This window comes from Hevea brasiliensis, chromosome 6 (assembly GCF_030052815.1).
Source record: "Hevea brasiliensis isolate MT/VB/25A 57/8 chromosome 6, ASM3005281v1, whole genome shotgun sequence".
In the NCBI taxonomy this organism is placed as follows: Eukaryota; Viridiplantae; Streptophyta; class Magnoliopsida; order Malpighiales; family Euphorbiaceae; genus Hevea; species Hevea brasiliensis.
Window position 1 is genome coordinate 61148930 of NC_079498.1, and position 21606 is coordinate 61170535.

Here is a 21606-nt window from a genome sequence, read left to right on the forward strand (position 1 = left end):
TGGTTTCTCCGTCGAAAAATAATTGATATTAAATTAAAAGAATTCAAAATTATTAAAAAAATAAAGTAATATAAGTTAGGGTGCTCCGACACCGATTGTAGCACGCCTTGCTAGGCTACACTGTAGTCGGGTGAGGGGTGTTACACATAGCCCATGATGGTGTGGGCAACAAATCGATGCATATAGCGTAGGGCTAGACTTGTGATGCCCGTGGATTTGGACTTGCTAGAGTTATATGGCTCCGTGTTCGGGGCAATGGAACTCTAGAATTTGATGTTGTTGTAGAGCATGCGGTTCCTAGGGATCTCCTAGTGGCCGATGCTATCAAAGCCGAAGATGGCATTAAACTCATCTATGTTCATCACTCGGTCGACATCGAGGAGGCAAAATTCAATCCTGCCCCTATCCTCCCTGTCGGTAAGCCATAAGATGGCTTTGAAACTGTCTAAAAACTCCAGTGTGGTGTCCTTGTATGCTGGAAATTGGAGTTGGGCGAACCTTGACCACCTGACGCTATCGAATAGCCCATTGATTTCATTCTGCAACCTGATTTGCTCCAGCAGTGGAAAATCCATGTATTTGGTGGAGCTTATTTTCCGGCTGTGAAGCTAGGTGTACATTGCCTTATAGGCATCATCACGGAATCCCCAAGGAATGGAGATTTCGAGTTGTGGAGCAGCTTGTGGTTGGGGTTGCAATGGAGGATGGGCTGGTTGAGATGGTTGGGGATAGGCTACCCTTGTTCTTGGACGTTAGGGTGGAGGCTGAGGTGAAGAAGATGAGGATTCTCCTCTTTGCCTCGAGGAAGAGCCGATTCTTCTTGTAAATCACTTTGCAGGAGCCATTAATGAGTTTTTGTGAAGGAAAATAGTAGGGATTGGTGAAGGGAGATGAGATTTGAGGGGTTTTTATAGGCTAGGAAGGGTGGAGATGAAGGGTTTTGCCTTTATGAATAGTTTTAATGCTAGGGGTGCATTTAAAGAGCTATTAGGACTCTTTGTTTCGTGCATTTCATGCCCTAAGAGTCGCATCTGCGATATGATACACGAGTCGTGTATCACTACATGGGTCCTGACATGTAGGGCTGTGTAAATTTCTACCTGAAAATTTCAAATTCTGTCATAGCACACAGCCTGTGTAAATGAGCTATAGGACCCGTGTAACTTTCTGTCTCCCGAGTTGCTTTACTGGATATGTTACACGGCCCGTGCCAAATATAAGGAGGGCCGTGTAACTCCCTGGCTTTAAGTTATTCTGCTAGAGACATTACACGGTCCGTGTTAATTGGGCTATGGACCTGTGTAACTTTCTGTCTCCCTCAGAGTTAAAAATGCAAGAAATTTACGAACTTCCAGAAAGTTACAAGGGGCATGTAAAACCAGTACACGACCCATGTAATTTTCTGATTTTCCAAATTTTTGTCAAATGAAAAATTTTTATCATCCCAACACATGAAATGGATGTAAAGTTTAGCAATAGAGCTACTTCCCTAGTTTTATCCAAATTTCCCTTTTGCGGTTTTGACTTGGTGATTCCTTTCCTCTCTTGTTCTCTACTCCCCTTTCTAAAAAAATCCTACAAAATGAAATGCTAATGAGTGCGTGTAACACCCTCACTATAGCAATTTCGTACATTCTACTGTTTATGTGACCGGTGCCTATCCGGATAGCTAGAACGTCAGGAAAAAAATATTTAGACTAAAGTGAGGAGCCATAATTAACTCAAATAATAATAAGAAAAATTTAGAAAAAATTTTAGAAATTAAAACCAACCAAGTTAAATTAGCCGGTGCCCTAGCGATGGGTAACCTAGTGGGAAGTTGCAGTCATGGCAACTAGGAGCCCTAAACCCAGGAGAAAATTCATAAAATAATTTTTGGAACTCTAGAGAAGAGTTATTGAGGTTACTATGGCATTATAATGCCAAGAAAATGCTTACAAAATTTTTTTCAATCGGTACAGACAATTTTAGTTTGTTAAGCCAAACGAAGGGAATTTTGGTTATTTCATCTTTAGAGATGATTTTAGGATGACTTGTCCAGATAAGTAAATAATTATTATGACACAAAATATGAATAAACATTAATGAGAATTAAATTGAAAATGAGTAGAGAAGAAAAGAAAAGAAAATGAAATAAAATGGCAATTATGACATCATTATGATGTCATTTAAAAAAATTTCACCAATCACATTTAATCACCACTTAATTAACTAATAAAAGAGGATAATTGAGACAAAAAAAAGAAAAACAAAACACAATTTGCTTCTTCCTCACCAAAACTAGCCGAAACCCTAACAAAAAGAAGAAGGAAAAAGGAAGTTTTGGAGACTTAGAAGAGGTAGCAATTGAGGTTAGTGTCCAATCTCCTACCTCTTTTACTTAAGCCATGTTTAATGCCTTGAAATAAGTGAAAAGTGTAAGAAAACAAAATAAAATTTATGTGTGTGCATCCCTATAATTTTTGCAGCTTAGGGATGGTTAGGGTTGATGAATTTACTTGAAGAAAAGTGGTTTATGAGCTGCCCTTGGTATGAGATGAGTGATTGAACATGTAAGTGTAAGTGAAATGCAAGTGTAATGCATGAATGGAACTTGAAAATTTGGACACTTAAACAACATTAGGGTTTGCTCATGTAATGGTATATAAACATTGTAATGGTCAATTAGTGACCATTTGAATGTGTGTGAGGAGGAATTGAAGTGAGTAAGGATAATGGAGTTGTACTTAGGCATGTTGCCCTTGGTGACCTGCAGGACTGGTTATGAGTCCAGTCGGTTTGGGCAGCTATAAACGGAGTTGTATAGGTTAAATTGGTGTAAGGCCAATTGGACATGAAACTAGACACATAATGGCACAACTTTGGTGAAGAAACTCTACTTAGAAAAGCAAATAAAGTTGACCTAAAAATTACCCCAATTCGGGTGACGAACATGTTGTCCCTGGAAAAAGACCAAATGAACATTTTTTGTTCAAATGGTCATAACTCAGTGCAGATAAGTTCAATTGATTTGAAATTTTACCAGAAGAAAGCTGAGACACAGCCCTACAACTTTCATGAAGAAAACAAATCCAAATTTTGAACATAATATGTTCAAAAATTGACCTGCAGTCAGTGTACAGAAACTGTAGAATTGGTTCTGCCCAGAAAAATATGGAAAATTGCAATCCGGCTAATTATGGTATTTAAGCCATAACTTGAGCTATAAAACTCCAAATGGAGTAATTCAAAAAAAGAAATGTAATTAGACACAATAAGGAAAAACTTTTATGCATATAATTTTGTCAAATTCCTACTGTACAAATGACCAATGGAGCAGTAAACTTAATACTTGAAATCTGAAAATTTCAAATAACCAACACTAAGCTTTGGAATGGTATTGGCAACCAATGCCAACAATTTTAGAATGTAAAATGTGGTATGTCGGTGATATTAGAACCAATATACTTACTGTGTATGAAAAAGTCAACATTTTAGTTGACTAACGAAATAAATAGTAACACTTGAACTTCAATTGCAAAGAACTAAATAATTAAAAGTGTAACATGCCCTAGTAGACCTAGTGTGATTGGTTTGGATAGGTTGGCATGCCAATAGGGTTCTGATAGCAGTACTATGTATGATGTATGGCTCCATGCTATTCTGTGATATGATAGCCTACAGCTATATTGATTATGATGTTATACTTGACTTTATGCCTTATTACTTTTATGGCTTATTAGCCATTCTGTTTGCACACTGGGAGACACATTGTGACCGATGGTGTGACGGCCCGACGTACCTGGTACCCAGTGCTAGTTTACCCGTTTATCTAGTCCAGTCAATTTGTATAGGTTACTTGGGCATGGAAAAGTATAAATGTAATTGAATTGATTATTAAAAGAAGTAAAGAAATTAAATATCAAGATAAAGAACAAGAATGATTACAATAAAAAGAAGCTAAAAATTATCAAGAAAACGATTAATAAAATGCTTGAAAGAGTTAATATCATATAATGTAATTAGTCTTCGACTAAACAATAAGTTAGTAATTATTCATTTCTTATAAACACAATAACTAGGAAATTTTTTTACTTTTATTTGCATATTATATTTTCTTTTATTTTTGGCACCACTAAGCTTTATGCTTAGCGCGTCGCTATTTGCAACGCATAGGTACTGAAGATTTGGCTAGAGAACCCAGTAGACCACAGACTGGGATTTGGAGCCCAGATATGTAGAAGTGACAGAAGTGTATAAGGTTGTCACCTCCTCAACAATGCATGTAGATAGGGCCTATATAAGTTATTTTATGTATTTTGTACATTATGTAAATTATGAACTTGTGTAATTAGTTTATAAATCATGTAAATTTATGTAATTTGAACATTTTTACATATGAATTGAGTATGAATAGAAATGTATGGAAATGATTATGAAATTGAAATGTATGGATGAGATTTGAAATATGAGAAAAATTATGAGAATGATTGATGAGATAATTATAATTAGCATGGATAAGATTTTATTTTAAAAATATTGTTAAATTTTCAAACAGGTGAATAGGAAAATACATCAAACATTAATAGAATAGGGGAAACTCCGTTACTTTCTCTGTCAAAAAATAATTGACATTAAAAGATAATAACTTGAAAATTATTAAAGGAATAAAGTAAGATAAGATAGGGTGCTCCGGCATCGAGTGTGACATGCCTCGCTCGGCTACACTGTAGTCGAGTGAGGGGTGTCACTGTACGAAACAGAAATCAATATGAGAAAGGAGAACAGAAAAAAGTTCAGAATTTTTTTTTTTTTGGGTTGCCTCACAAAAAGCGCTTGTTTATAGTCTGTAGCTGGACTTTGCTTGTTTATGGTCTGTCAGTGTGATGGTCAAGGGTGCAATTGAATCCCATTTCTATGGGTTCTCCCTAAAAGTAAGGCTTCAGCCTCTACCCTTTGACCTTAAATGCACCTGAGGTTTCACTCCACACTTCTACTGCTCCATGTGGGAAGACTTAGGTGACCTTGAAAGTTCCGGACCATCTTGATTTTAGCTTCCTTGGAAAGCGTTTCAATCTAGAGTTGAATAAGAGGACAAGATCTCCTTCTTTTATTTCTTTCATTGCTATGCGCCTATCAAGCCATCTTTTGGTTTTATCCTTTAAAATTTTGGCATTTTCATATGCATCCTGTCAGATTTCTTCCAACTCATTCAGTTATAGGAGTCTTTTCTCACCAGCAGCTTTGAGGTCAAAGTTTAGGATCTGAATTGCCCAGTAAGCTTTATGCTCAAGTTCAACAGGGAGATGGCATGATTTTCCATAAATCAGTCGGAAGGGTGTTGTGCCAATTAAGGTTTTATATGCAGTGCGGTATGCCCATAGTGCATCATCTAACTTCATGCACCAGTCCTTCCTGGATCTGTTTATAGTTTTCTCCAGAATATGCTTTAGTTCCCTGTTTGAGATTTTTACTTGACCGCTGGTTTAAGGATGATAAGTTGTGGCCACCTTGTGAGTCGCTCCATACTTTTTCAGTAGTGTTTCAAATTATTGGTTGCAGAAGTGACTTCCTCCATCGCTAATTATTGCTCGTGGTGTGCTAAATCTTGTGAAGATGTTCTTCTTAAGGAACCTTGTGACCACTCTAGCATCATTGGTTAGTGTCGTAATTGCTTCTACCCATTTTGACACATAATCAACTCCAACCATAATTTACTTGTTACCACGGGAAGAGGGAAATTAGCCCATGAAGTCTATTCCCCATACATCAAACATGTAACACCCCTATTTACATAGCCTGGTATATTTTACTATTCCGGTGATCGGTGTTAGTTTAGATAATTAAGGGGATTAGAACCACATCTAAGACAACTAGATAAGCCTTGAAAATAAATAATTAGTAATTGTCAAATAGTTAATTATAAATAAGAAAAACAGAACAAAAGAAGTTAAATGAGCCTGGAGTCATAGTGATGGGTGACCTTCTCGGGAAGGACTGCGAGGTCGATTTAAACTTTAATTTTGAACCGTAAAATGTGACACTACGGTCCTTAGAACCATTGTTAACACAGTGGAAAAGAGAAAATCACAAAAAAGAATTTTTAAGTAGGTCAAATAATTAGGTCAGGGATCCAGAAGAAATATTAAATTACTTACAAACCGGATCAAACCGGCGAGGGGCGATTTGGTCAATTTACCCCTAGAGTTGACTCCTGACCTAACTGTCTAATAAAATCGAAGAAACAAAAATGTCAGAAGTGAGAATTTAATTAAAGAACTAAGGAAAAATACAAAAAATATAAAAAAAAGGAAAAAAAAAGTTGAAAAAGGTTATTTACCTCATGCATGACATCATGCATGATGCAATAAACTTAATAATTAAAAATTAAAATTTTAGGATAATTGTGTATTAACAAAGATTTAAAAATATATAAAAGAAAAGAAAAAAATTTCTTTTTTCTTCTCCATCTAGCTTGGTCGGCTCTTCTCTCCCTCACTTCACCATTGAAACCCCATGGAAGCTTACTTTTAAGCTTCATAAACCCTAAATTTTCCCATAAATTTCCCATTATTATTGATTAAACCTTACTTTGGCAACTAAAAAAAAGAAGATTGATCAAAAAAAGAAGAAAGGAAGTGGAGAGAATTAAAGAGTAGAAATACAAAGAAAGAGGTTAGTGGTTGTTTCTAAATTCTCTCTTTTAATCCATGTTCAAGTAGTTAAATTACACTAGAAATTGGTAAACAATTGGAACAAATCAAGCATGTGGACTACATGGAAATTTCGATCAGCTTAAGGGAATTAGGGTTTGACTTCTTTTGATGCAATTAAATGGTTAATCTAGGTGAGTTAGAGGTATAGACAATGAGTATGTAAGTTAACTTCATTAAATTCCAAGATTTAGTAATTAAGGTTCTTGGCGTCTAAGGTTTAGGGAGAAAAATGTGAGAATTAGCCTAATGATGTAGTTAACCTTTTTTGAGTTGAGTAATGGTCAAGGGTGACCATTTGTTTTGTGTATGAAGTGTTGGAACTAAGTTTAAATTCGGATTTGTTATGGTCATTCTGCAAGCAGCATGACCTAGATCCCTTTCAGGGACCAAAATTGAAAATTTACCAACCAAATTCGGCCAATTAGTAATGAAACTAGACATAAAATGACACATTTTTCATTTAGGAATCATGCCCAGAAAGTGACCATAACTTAGTGAACAATTTGGCCAAAATCGGATTAAGCAAACTGACATGTACAAAAATGACCAAATGAACAGTAGTTACGCAAATGACCATAACTTGGTCTAAGAAGGTCCAAATGACCTGAAATTTTACCAGTAGAAAGCTGAGACATAGGCCTACAACTTTCTTGAAGAAAATAAACCCAAATTTTGACCATAACCTATTTGAAAATCCACCTGCAGTCAACCACAAAAATTGCTAAAACCCAGAATTTGCCCAAAATTCTGGGTAAAAACCAAATATGGCCATCCATGTTCGAATGGCTATAACTTGGGCTACAAAACTCCAAATAGAGTGATTCAAAAAGGAAAATAAAGTTGAGACAATAAGGAACAACTTCTATGGAGAAAACTTGGCCAAATTCTAACAGCAACATGACCAATGGAATAGTACAAAATAGGACACCAAAACTGAAAATTTAAAATTTGTGCCTAAAAGACTTAAGATTTGAGAAAAAAACCAAAACCAACAAATTAGGTAACCAAAATGTGGTATGTGGGTAAAATTAGAATTCCCATACCCATTAAGCATTAGAAAGTCAACAAATTTACTTGAATAGTATCGTGAATAGTAACTCCGAAATACAAATTTTAAAGAACGTCAAGTTTAGCATATTAAAGCTAGGTATAAGTAAATTTGAATTCATTTTTGGATTCATGATAAATTATGATACTGAAACACTGTGAATTTGTGTATTTCAGTTGAAAAGAACACCGGGAAAGAACCCGAGGCATCGAGTCAATGTCACACCCTACCCCTCTGTAAGGCATAACATGATCCCGTAGTATACCTAATGAATTACCAACTCCGTCTACTGATAACCCATTAAATACACTATAAGGGATTTTAAAAACTTTTCTTACTTCTTTTACAGTGGTGAGCACTATTTACAGGTGTTAAAAACCTTTTTGAACTGAAGCGATAAAACTAACACATTTGAATTATTTAGAATTTCTGTAAAAATTTTGGCAGAGTGCCATCTGTATTTTGAATAAAACAGTTCTTCAGGAAACCTGTAAAAGCACTTCAATATAATTCTCAATCTCCACTTCAACAGTTAAACAACACAATATCTTTTTCAACTCAAATCCATAATAATTTTTCAAAGACTGAGATAAAAGAAATATAATACAATTTTTACAAGTCAAAATACTCATAATTTACTTTACAACTTTAATGTACAATTTTAATTTACAACTGCTCAAAACCAAGAATAATATATACATACAGTGAACATACATTACAGTACAAAATGCAATATGTGGTATACTCAATATACCCGATGATTCTCTCGCTGATTGTACTAGCAGCCTAGTCTGTTGCCCTATCCGTCTGTCTACCTGCGACAGCAATGAAAAGCTATCGCTGAGACAATGTCTCAGTGGTGCACAACATTAACCAAATACAACTTTAAATCACAATTTATAAATCATATAAATGATGGATACGTAAAACCATAGTTAAATTCAAGACAATGAATGTCATAAGGAATTTAACACAATATCTCATTAAATCTCAGTAATCAAAACATAGTTAAATTCAAAAGACAGTGAATGTCAATAAGAATTTAAACTCCATTTCACAATATCACAATAAATCTCAATAGTCAAAACATGGTTAAATTCAAACGACAGTGAATGTCAATAAGAATTTAAACTCCATTTCACAAATTATTAAATCTCATAATAACACAATTTAGTCGAATAATTTAAGAATACAGTGTTGCCAATTCATACACAACTTAGGCCATGACACAAGTTTCCGATCAATGCTAGCATTTAAGGGTACTTACCAAAGCACCTGCAGGCGTTACGTATCGCCGTCCCTGCAAGCCCTTGGGTGGTACTTATCAGAGCACTTGCAGGCGTTACGTATCGCCATACCTGCAAGCTCCTGAGTTCACTCATGAGAGTTCCCAAGAATCATAGGCGTTACGTATCGCAGTCCCTACTTTGCTCTGATAACACTAAACACATTTTATCTCAAAATTTTCAAAGTCATAATTTCATTCACAAGATGGTAACACAATTCATAATTAACTTCAACTTTCACAAATTACACTAAATCAATTTTTCCACTAAATCAATTTTTCCACAGTTTCAAACCATTTACAATGCTTTTCAAGCAATAAGTATCCATTCAAACACATTTCCATAATTGAAAATAATAATATACAAATAGTCATAATTTATTTCAATTGAAAAATTCAAAAGAAATAAATGTTGTGCACAAACACAATTTAAAACAATAACATACAATTAATCATATGAAATATTATTCAGAGCAAAATCAGTTGAAAACTAGTTGTGCACAAACACAATTTAAAACAATAACATACAATTAATCATATGAAATATTATTCAGAGCAAAATCAGTTGAAAACTAGTTGTGCACAAACCTCTGATAACTGTATCCTGGCCTTGACTCAGTGTTTCCTTCCCTTTCCCTGAGTCTTTGCTAACTGAGAAACACAATTTGAAGTGTTTCAGTACTCATTTAAACTGTTTCTAACAATAATGCTTGATAATTAATACACTGGATTCTATTACTTGCTTAGTCAGCATAATATGTCGACCCTCGATGCATTCCAGGTAAATTAGGTTTTAATGTTATTAATATGTCACATTCGATAGTGTTTTAGGGTTGGTACATGTTACCAAGTTCATTTCCGTGTATACTGCATTTTCTTGCAATTTGCTGGATTTCGGGATACTAGTTTGACCTAGCCGGACGACCTAGTTCCCTCGGCTTTCAAGTTTCAGTCAAAACTACAAACTTGTAGATCTATGTCTTATGGAACGCGGGGCAAAATTTCAGGTCATTCTGAGTTATGTAGACCAAGTTATGCTCATTTTACTATTGCTAGTCAAATTGCATCAAAATTGGCCACTTTAGGTCACTTTAGGTCATTTTAGGTTCGGCCAGTTTTTGGACCCGAACTTGTGCAAGCTATTTGACTTGCTTATGGTCATTTCTGGCTTTGGTGTCTTCATAAGACTTGTAGATATGGGTCTTAGCTATTCATAGTTAAAATTTCAGGTCAATTGGACTTATTTTGAGTGAGTTATGGCCTAAACACTAACTACTGCCCAAATGGTCAATTTTCAGGCCTTATTTGCACTTAATCCGGATTTGGTCATTTTTCAAGCTACCTTGCAAGCAGAATTTTGGCAAGCTTCCTTCATGAAAGTTGGCACATTTTGTGCCTAGTTTCACCTCCAAATGGTTTCATGCCAATTGGAGCCACACAATTAAAGTTCTAGGTCTAAAACTCAAACTGCCTTATTGCAATTCTTGCATACACATCAAGCATCACTTTTAACACTCACCAAACTCAACATTCAAACCAATTCTGGTTGTACCACAACCTAAACATAATTTAAAACATATTATAGGTCATTTTGGCAGCTTACAATTACATTCAATGTGCACCAACAAGTGCAGAATTTGTCCAACTCAATTTACAACAATTCAATCACCAATTCATGCTCATTTACATGCCCAACTTCACACCATCATTCATGCACTCAAACTGCCATAACAACCAACACATTTTAACATCATTATTCCATAAACCAAGCATGAATTCCAGCATTCTTTAAGAGTTAGCAAACTGCCACAATGGTACCCTTATATTCCATTACTTTCCAAGCTTTAAATTTCATTTTACATTTACATATACTAAGTATACATCACCCAAAAAATTTCCTACACAATATACATTTAATCAATCATTTAATTCACCATTTACAAGCAAAAATAAACTGCCTTCAAAGTGTTTCCATGGCTGCCAAAAGTACACTTCTCCATTTAAACATCAAACCTCAAAAATTTCTCCATAATTCAAACACCCATAATATCCTTACAAACTTTAATTAAACAATAATCAAAAACACAAACTTACCACTTTTGAAGTGTAACATCCTCACTTTAGCTAGTCCGTACAGTCTACTGTTCTGGTGATCGGTGTCGGTCCGGACAGCTAGAATGTATGGAAAAATATTTAAACTAAAGTGAGGGGCTATAATTAACTCAAATAATAATAAGAAAAATTTAGCAAAAATTTTAGAAATAAAATACAACCAAGTTAAATGAGCCGGTGCCCTAGCGATGGGTAACCTAGTGAGAAGTTGCGGTTCTCGCAACTAGGAGCCCTAGACCCGGGGGAAAAATTATAAAATAATTTTTGGGACTCCAGAGAAGGGTTATTGAGGTTCTTATGGCATTAGAATGCCAAGAAAATACTTAGAAAAATTTTTCAATCAGTATAGACAATTTTGGCCCGTTAAGCCAAACGGAGGGCATTTTGGTCATTTCGCCTTCAGAGGTGATTTTTGGCCGACTTGTCCAGTTAAGTAAATAATTATTATGACATAAAATGTGAATAAATATTACTAAAAGTTGAATTGAAAATGAGTAGAAAAGAAAAGAAAAAAAAAATGAATTAAATGGGAATTTATGACATCACATGATGTCATTAGTGCGCCTTCACCCACTCAAGTGTTGACACATGGCATAAATATATTTAAAAAGGCAAAATGGGCTGAAAAATGAGAGAAAGAAATCAGATTTCCATTTCCTCTTCTTCCTTGCCGTAAACCAATTTTCCCTAACCTCCATGGACAAGTTTTTTAAAGCTTGATTTTCCCTAGCTTCCACACCATAAAAGCCCTAGTTGTCTTCACAAAAAATTCACCCCACACCTTGAGGAAGCTTTGGGCAGCAAAATCTTGAAGAAAAATTAAAGTTTTGGTTGGCTTGGATTTGAGCTAAAAGAGGTTAGTGACCAAAACCTTAAATTTAAATTCAATTCCATGTTTAAGCATTATATTGGTGATTAAATGACAAAGAAACTTGATGAAAGACATTGGTATGCCATCCCTTATTTTTGGCAGCCATGGTTAGGGTTTGATGGTGTTGAGTTTAATGAAGTTAAAAGGGTATTGGGGCTGCCCACAATGTGTATTTGCTAAGTAGATTGAAGAAATAAAGTGAAAATGCAAGTTTGATAATGTTGAGTTAGGGTTTGGAGGGGGGAAAATGAGACTTTGATCTTGTGATGATAGAAGTAGGTTTTAATGGTCAATTAGTGACCATTTGGTTTGGTTTGAACCAGAAATGAAGTGAATTGGGTTGTTGGATTTGAGGTTCGAGTGGCTGCCTTGGGTGACCTGCAGGTGTGGCTGTGAGTCCAGCCTGTTTGGACAGCCATAACTTGAATTGTAGAGGTTCAATTGGTGTTTGGCCAATTGGACATAAAACTAGACACATAATGGCACAAATTTTATGAAGAAACCATGCCCAGAAAACCAAACCAACTTGACCAAAAGCTTGCCCTAATTCGGGTGACCTGCACTCTGCCTGGGCAAAATGACCAAATGAACAGTATTTGGTCATTTGGCCATAACTCAATGTAGAAAGGTCTAATTGACCTGAAATTTTACCAGCAACAAGGTGACATATAGAACAACAACTTTCATGAAGAAGCCTGACCCAAATTATGATCATAGCCTAGTCAAATTGCCAACCAAACATGAGACACCAAAACTGGCAGAATCAGTTTTGCCCAGAATTTTGGAATCTGCCTAATCCGGCCAGTTATGGTTTTTAGGCCATAACTTGAGCTACAAAACTCCAAATGGAGTGATTCAAAAAAATAAATTCATCTAGATAAAATAAGGAACAACTTTCATGTTGATCACTTTTCCAAAATACCACTGCAAAGGTGACTAATGGAACAGTAAAGTTAAAGCATGAAAACTGAAAATTTTGTCTAATTATCATTAAGCTTAGAGATGGTGTTGGCAACCAATACCAACAAGTTTAAAATGTAAAATGTGGTATGTTGATGATATTTAACCTAATTTACCTATTGTCAATGCAAAAGTCAACATTTTGGTTGACTAATGAAATGAATAGTAATCATTAAAATTTCAATTTCAAAGAATTACACAAATTAAAAGTGTTAAATGCCCTAGTAGTCCTAATGTGATTGGTTTGGATAGGTTGGCATGCCAATAGGGTTTTGTTAGCAGTACTACATATGGCTTCATGCCGTTCTGTATTTCATGGCATCCCATGCCATTCTGTAACATAATAGCCTTTGGCTATGATAGTGAGTTGTTATACTTGGGTTTAACCCCCGATAATTATTACAGCTTATTAGCTGTTCTGTTGCACACCGGGAGACACAATGTGACCGATGGTGTGATGGTCCGAGGTACTTAGTACCCTGTGCCAGTTTACCCGTTTATCCAGTCCAGTCAACTAATATAGGTTACTCGGGCAGTGTTAATAAACCTTACTCAACTTTAATCGAATAATATTGCAATAAATATTTGAAATTTAGTCCACCCAAAAATGTAAACCTACATTCTGCATATTTTATTATATTTTATTTTATTCTATTTTATATTGTCACCACTAAGCAGAATTGCTTAGCGCGTCGCTTTTGCCACGCGCAGGTACTGGAGATTTAGCTGGGGAGTCCAGCAGACCGCATACTGGGTGAGCCATCATATCTGCACTCAGAGTTCAGAGTCACCTCACATTGCAGTGCATTTGGTAGGACATTAGGCCATCTGGGATATTTTGATATTTTGTTATTTTGTATTTTGTAAACTTTTGTTATGTACATTATAAACTCATGTACTTATATTTTTGCTGTAATTATCTATGAACTGTGTTCAGAATTAAATATGAGTATTTCTCATTGAACTTGGTGAATATGAGTTGAATGTAAATTTTGGAATACTGAATTGATTTGAGAAATGATTGAGATTGAGATTGTAATTATATTGGGAGTGTTTTTAAACAGGTGCAGAAGAACTGTTTTCCAAAATATAGCCGGCACTCTGCCGGATTTTCTATAAAATTTGCGGTAAATATAGATTTTTTTCAAAAATTTTAAATAAATAAATAAAAAGGGATAAATTGAAATTAAAACATGAATTGATGTTCCGACACATTGAGTGGCATAACTTGCTCGGCTACACTGTAGACGGGTAAGGGGTGTCACATGAAGCTTCTTAAAAACTCATCAAAACTTACCTTTCTCACTCCCTAAATGCTGCCCAAGTGGTGTAGACTAACTTTGATGAAGGAACTTAGGAAGAAATTGGCTTACTACATGCATGCATGGAGCTTTGCCATGGACGGCCATGGAGGAAGTTGAGAGAAGAAAATGATTCAGCTGGTTCTGGTTTTGGAGGTTGAAGAAGGTGATTTGTTTCTGCCCAAAAATGTGTAGTGGTCCACTTAGGTAAGGTGAGTGGAGCACTAAGTAAGAATTAATGATTTTTTTATTCTTAATTTTTCAAATTCTCGCATTAAGCTTCCCATTTTTGCTATTTAAACTTTGTACCACTAATTTAATTTTTCATGACATTTTACAAATATAATATCATAAATTTTTAATGGACATTTAGGTCAAAAGATAACTCGGGGTGTCAAATGACCACAATGCCCTTGTTCAAGTTGCATTTCTGATTTTTCGGTAACACCGGGTTTTGTCCGTTTTTCGATTTCTCACTTTTCTTTGTACTAATTATTTAATTTTTCTTTGATATTTCTAATGATATTTATACTTCAATAAATATTTATTTGAGTCCTAAAAATATTTTCCAGGGTTTCCCGCATTCCAGGGCTAGTCAACGGTCCACGCCGTGACTTCCCGATGCAGTCACCCATCGCTAGGGTTCTCGGCTCGCTTAACTTGGTTACATTTCTTTGCTATTATTTTTCCTTTGTTTTACTTGCATTTTCTTTTCTTGTATTTTATTATTTTATGTCTCTTCACTCATAACGAAGTATAGTTCTAGGCATTCTAGCTGTCCGGACAACACTGGTCACTGGAACAGTAGAACGCACTACCGAACTTAGGGGTGTTACAGTCAAGGCCAAGAGGCGACTCGCTTAAGGTTTGTGCACAATATAAAATTTCTGTAAATTTTCTTCAGCAAATTGTTTTGAATGAATTGTGATATTAAATTGTGACTTAATTATATTGAAATGTTTATTATGCTTTTGACTTAAATTGTTGAAAGTTTACTTGTGTGTTTGAAATAACAATAAATGTTTGATAAATTGTTAAGATAGTTTTGAAACCACAGTGTCATGACCATATATTTGAATGCCTCACTAGCATGACTAGTGAGGGAAATTAGTTTCGAATTTTGATTCCTTCTTTGGCTGAAGTGTTGAGGTGTGTGCCAGTAGAAGAAGAAATTGAATGGATATCCATATATTTGAGCTAGCTAGCTTTGTGATTTCTCATAAGCCTTTGGCTATTGAGATGAATATGTTTCGAATGGCATGATATAACTGTGTGTTTTTACGAAATTCGTTTTAAGATTTCCTTAATACGATTGTTTGGACTAAAAATTTATCAATCATGTTTTATATCTGTTATTCATATTCAGTCCAATATTTGAATAAATGTGATTTGAATTATGCATAAACTATTATTTTTAGTATGTTGTACACCACTGAGTCATAGTACTCAGCGATGGTTATTATTGCTATCGCAGATATAGAGACTAGAGGAGCAGCAGAGTGAGCTGCTAAGGATCTTGGAGCTACACCCCCTAAAGTTCTGTCGGATATATTTTATGCCCTATTGTAATATTTATTTTGATGTTTGTAAATGTATGTACATATAATAACTGGTCATGAGCAGTCGTATAGAGTTTGTAAAAATATTATTTTGGATTTGCTTATGTAAAGTTTGGTCGATGAATGTAAATTGATTTTACTTTAATGAAATTATTTAGTATTATTTTTTATAATATTTGAATTGAGAATTATGTTGGAATTTTTGAGTATGGGAAAAATTGATGTTGAGTTTGTTGTCGTACGTTAGTAGTATGCCCTAGAGCATATCATTTAGCATGTATCTTGTACATATATTTTATTAATAAAAAGGCATTTCCACTTTTTCGTTTACATAATATATTTATGTGTAATAGAAAAGGTCCATTGATATTTTGTTAGAAATATTATTCTTAAGTTGTTAAGAATATGAGTAACAATATTTCTAGCACAAAGTATCATAAATAGGTTCACAATCGAGGATACTTCATAATAAGGACATGACTTATCCAGAAAGATTGTATTCATGTTTGTTCCCAAGTTATTTATATGAGATATAAATAAGATGGAATGGTGAGTCTCATGCGATATAACAAACATGATAGGCATTTATAAATGATAAGTAGGCCAAACCAGTGACACTTATGACAAGCACATGGAGTTTACTCTTGTCAATGTTTTGTCATAAATCATATGAGTGCATATAATCTTTAGACCTGAGATAACACAGTTATCTTGTATATAAGTAGTTTGAGTTTGATATTGCTTTCATACTTGTACTGTGTATGGGTATATGGGCATCTGTTGGCTCCTACTAGTTATATGTGGAGGTAGGTGTTGATCAAGATGGAATCTGTTCCTCTAAGTAAATAGAGATAAAATCCTATGTTCATTTAATTGTTCTTGATGTTTCAAGTTCTGGCAGACAGATAGATTTATTCAGAAAAGAGTTTCTGATGAGAAAATCTTTTTAATCAAGAACTGGAATTAAAAGAGAACATAATATTCATAGCAAATAGAGTTTGACATAAACCATGACTCCAGCTTGAGTTGGGATTTTGTAACAGAGAGATTCTAGTGCATGGTATGGCATGCTATGCTAGGTGTTAACCATGGTCTATGAGGTTCATAAAATGATTTAGAGAAATCATTTATGGTAAGAAAGAGTTCTGATGATATTAAGAGTTGATATCATGTCTCATTGCCAATTAGTGATGAGCCTAGTAAGTCACACACATACACAAGTTATCACCTATTTAAATATGATTTAATTAATTAATTAATTAATTAAAGAGTTTAATTGATTAATTAAATAGGTTTGGTTTGCAATTAAATTGCAAAGTCCCTAGCATGACTTGAAACCAAATCTAGATTATTGGATGTATAGTATAAGTTAAATTTATATTTAAAGTGTTTAAATATGAATTTAATTAATGAGAAATTAATTAATAGATATTAATTAATTAATTTATATTTGATATAAATTGACTAGAAGAAGAAAAATAATTATTTTGGGTTAAGAACTCAAAATTAAGACACAGGGGCATTTTGGTCATTTCACAGTGTGACATGTGGCACCATGAGATGGTGACACATGGGATTATACATAAGCTTTCCAAATATTTTTTAATCATGTAAGATGATTAAAATCAAGATTAAATATAGGTTTGACACTTGGCACAATGTGATTGGGTCACTTAAACCTAAAGCTAATCAAAGGGTGACATGTGGCAAGGGTTTAATGTGTTAACCTAGCTATTTAAGTGTTGTTATGAAAAGAAAAAGCAACCAGTAGCCACTCCTCTCCTTTGTCATGCCACTTTGAGGCTTTTCATCTATTCTTCTTCATCTCTCATCAATTAAAAGAGGTTAGCCATCAATCTCTTGAATTAAGAATGCCAGAAATTGTTTCTAGTGTCCTATTTACATCTCTAATCTCTTAAAAGGCAGAACTTGAATTTCTAATTAATAGAAAGAGCTTTAGAAGCTGTTCAAGGGCTGGCATAGGTGTTCTTGGTGTGGACAAGCTAGAGGGACAACATCTAGTGTCCTGAAGACGAATCTCAAAGGCGCAGACACGCTGCAGTGCATTAAGAGGTTAGTGTAATCGTTCTTGATTTAATCTAGGGTTCTAAAATTAATCTGATTAATTTTAAAATCTTAAATGGTAAATACAGATCCAAAAAAAAAATATTAAAAGAGTTTAATATGTTGTTTATCATTGAAATCAAATAGATAAAAATAAATCTTGCATGATGCATGTGACCCTAGGTGAAAATTTTTGAATTCAATGGTATAAACTTGTGTTTTTCACGCTTCCGTTCCTTCAATTGGTATCAGAGCCACTATATTTGCCATTTATATTGTTGATTATATGATTTAATTGTGTGTTTGATCATTAGATCAAAAGATCATTGCTGGTTGCAAAGCAAGGTGGTGGCATACTTGAAAAAAGACCATCAATGGTGCGCATGGTTTGGCTACCATGGGTGGTTCAAGGTTTGGCTTTTAATTCTACAATTGTTGTATGATCTAAGGCCTATTCTTTGACTAATTAAAGTTTTTAATTAGTAGTTTTAGTCACACAATTAAATTATGATTCAAATCAGAATTTTAAAAATTATTTGAATGTGATTCAAATCTGAATTTTAAAAGTTGTTTGAATGTGATTCAAATCTGAATTTTTAAAGTTGTTTGAATCATATTTAAATCTAATTTTTTAAATTTGATTGAATAAAATTCTGATCTGATTTTTTTTAAAAATGTTTGAATGTGATTCAAATCTGATTTTTTTAAAAATGTTTGAATGAGATTCAAATCTGAATTTTTAAAGTTGTTTGAATGTGATTCAAATCTGAATTTTTAAATTTGTTTGAGTGAGATTCAAATCTAAATTTTTAAATTTATATGAATCATATTCAAATCTGGATTTTTAAGTTGAATATGAGATATTCAATTTAATTTAAGTATGTATGTTTTATTTAATTGTTAAATAGTGATATGCATGATGGATGATCATGGACTATAAAAGACTAATGTGATTGGATTTATTTCTTTTATGTTTCTTTGGGATTGTAAATTAATTAATTTATTTTAATTTATTCTGGGCATGTATTATTAAGTTTGTAATAATTTTTGGATTGTAATTTCATTTATTTAAGTTCTTGTAAATTCGCCTTGGTATGCCAGGGATTACTATGTAATATTGGATTGCAAGAAGTTCAAGGAGGTCAAGAGCATTGGTGGGACCAGTGGGAAGAATTCAAGATCAAGTGTTGATTATGTACTCCTTCAGCAACTCTTGTAAAATGATTGAATGAATAAAATGCACCTAGGAATGCCCTGATTCAATTCTTGGTGGCTCAGAATTGAATCCCTTAGAAAGTCCATGATCATACCATATTTACTTTTTATCCATGAATGCATGAGATGTATGGGAATGTATGCAATTATATGATATATGCATGCTAAATTGATAATATGCAAAGTGAGACCTTAATAGTAGTTAGAATGACCATAAAATCTTCCAAACAAATGATTAAGTTGGAAATACTATAATTAAAGTAATTATAACATAGGCCCTCTATTGGGACAATTATTTTAAGAAATTTTAAATAGTTGCATAAGATGCAATTAATTTAAGAGATTTTCTTAAGAATAATTATCAAGCATGAGATGTTGTAAATATGTAAATGGTTTAGTGGCCAATATTGGATGTACCTAAGGACATTAAAATTATTTGCATAATTACTGGCTCAATGGGATCAACTTAACTAATGCAAGATAAGTCAATAATGGATATACCTGAGATTTTGAGCATTAGGGGCTAGGTAAAGGATTGAACCTCACATGAGATGTGATGGGCAAGGAGTTGCTCACTTCTAGTTTATTGTAATTCCAATAATGGATGTACCTGAGGATGATCAATAGAATTATAAGAATTCAATCACCCCCTAGAAATCCATCCAACTAGGATTTCCGTTTTTTACTTTGGAAGTGTAGGATTCGCTAAGTTAGTGGGAGGACCAATTTGATTAAAAGACCATAATCATTTTGGTTAATTACATGATACATTTACTAATTAATCTGGTTATTTTCTGCAGTTAATTTTCTGATAAAAATGAGCACAAAACAACCACCACCATTTAATATCCTTGCAAGCATACTTGATCACAATAGGTTGACAGGACCTAATCTGTCTGATTGGCTAAGAAATTTGAAACTTGTCCTGAACCTTGAACATATAGGATATGTTCTAAATTCAAATGTTCCTGGTCCCTTACCTTCAGAGGCCACACAAGAGGAACATGAAACTTTGGACAAGTGGAAGGAGCATGATATGAGAGCTAAGTGTTGTCTTGCTTCCATGAGTAATGAGTTACAGAAGCAACATGAGAACATACAGAGTGTGAGTGAGATCCTCCTTCACCTACAAGAGTTGTATGGTGAGCACAGCAGGAATGCTAGGTATGAGATATATAGACAGTTATTCCGTATGAGGATGTCTGAGGGACAGAATGTTGGGGATCATGTTCACAAGATGATTCGGCTGATTGAGCAGTTGGAACATCTTGACTTCAACATGGATTTCCAACTACAGACGGATTTAATCCTTCAGTCCTTTCCTGAGTCTTTTGGGAATTTTGTGACAAATTTCCATATGACTAAACAGGAATGCACCTTAGCTGGTTTACTCAACATGCTGGTTATTGCCCAAAAGAATATGCCAGGCAATAAAGGAAAAGAGGTAGCTTTGGTTGCATCTTCTTCTGCTAGAAAGTCCAATAAGAAGAAGGGCAATAAGAAAAAGAAACCTCAGATTCCTAGTCCTTCCAAGAAAATAACTAAACAGAAAAGGAAGACTAAAGCTGATGGAGGCAAAGGAAAGTGTTTCCACTGCCAATAGAATGGGCACTGGAAAAGGAACTGCCCAGAGTATCTTGCTTCTCTGAAGGACAAGAAGGATACATCTTCGGAAGGTATGTCCATATCTTGTTATTTAGATTCTGATGATACTCATAGTTCATCTACAGCTTGGGTTTTAGATACTGGTGCCAGTTCTTACATTTCTAATGATGTGCAGGAACTAGCAAACAGTAGCAGCTTGCGTTCTCAAGATATTAAAGTTCGGATTGGCAATGGTTCAACTGTTGAAGCATTAGCCATAGGATCTAAATCTTTTTACATGTTTAGACATGTTTTGCGTTTGGATAATATTTTATATATACCTGATGCTTTTAAGAACATCATTTCTATATCTAGTTTGACTAGAAATGGCTATGAATTTCAGTTCACAGATGATGTTTGTAATATTTATTTTGGAAATAAATATGTTGGTTTAGGTTATATGAATGATGGTCTTTATTATTTGGATAATAATGACAAACACAAATTGAATGCAAGTAATCTAAAAGAATGTAATGCCATGGTGAAAACCAACTCAAGTTCAAAATATATTTGGCACTTAAGGTTTTGTCATGTTGCAGAAGATAGGATTACAAAACTGGAGAAAATGGGGATTCTATCCTCATTGGGCTCTAAGCCTACTCCAACTTGTGAATCTTGCCTTCAGGGCAAAATGACTAGATCACCCTTGGTTAGACAAGGGCTAAGAGCTGAAAATATTTTGGAGCTAATACATAGTGATGTATGTGGTCCATTTAAAGAAATAGCTAGAGGGGGTTTTTATTATTTTATTACCTTTACTGATGATAAATCAAGGTTTGGGTATTTGTATTTGATGAAATACAAACATGAATCCTTTGAAAAGTTTAAGGAATTTAAATCTGAAGTAGAAAA